Below are 562 nucleotides of genomic sequence, written 5' to 3'. Positions count from 1 at the left end.
GGCAGCATACATATTCCGTCTCGTGGCAGCCACCGGAGATATGTCAGAGCCCGTACGCCCCCCGCACTCACCCTTAAAGGCCGGGACAGCCCTTGGGGTTCCTGCCGGGGGGCGGGCAGCATACATATGTCCGTTCCGTGGGAGCCACCGGAGATATGTCAGAGCCCGTACGCCCCCCGCACTCACCCTTAAAGGCCGGGACAGCCCTTGGGGTTCCTGCCGGGGGCGGGCAGCATACATATGTCCGTTCCGTGGGAGCCACCGGAGATATGTCAGAGCCCGTACGCCCCCCGCACTCACCCTTAAAGGCCGGGACAGCCCTTGGGGTTCCTGCCGGGGGGCGGGCAGCATACATATGTCCGTTCCGTGTGAGCCACCGGAGATATGTCAGAGCCCGTACGCCCCCCGCACTCACCCTTAAAGGCCCGCAAGCCCTTGGGGTTCCTGCCGGGGGCGGGCAGCATACATATGTCCGTTCCGTGGGAGCCACCGGAGATATGTCAGAGCCCGTACGCCCCCCGCACTCACCCTTAAAGGCCCGCAAGCCCTTGGGGTTCCTGCC

This window comes from Amia ocellicauda, unplaced genomic scaffold (assembly GCF_036373705.1).
Source record: "Amia ocellicauda isolate fAmiCal2 unplaced genomic scaffold, fAmiCal2.hap1 HAP1_SCAFFOLD_131, whole genome shotgun sequence".
Taxonomy (NCBI): domain Eukaryota; kingdom Metazoa; phylum Chordata; class Actinopteri; order Amiiformes; family Amiidae; genus Amia; species Amia ocellicauda.
Note: the sequence above shows the minus strand (reverse complement) of the source record.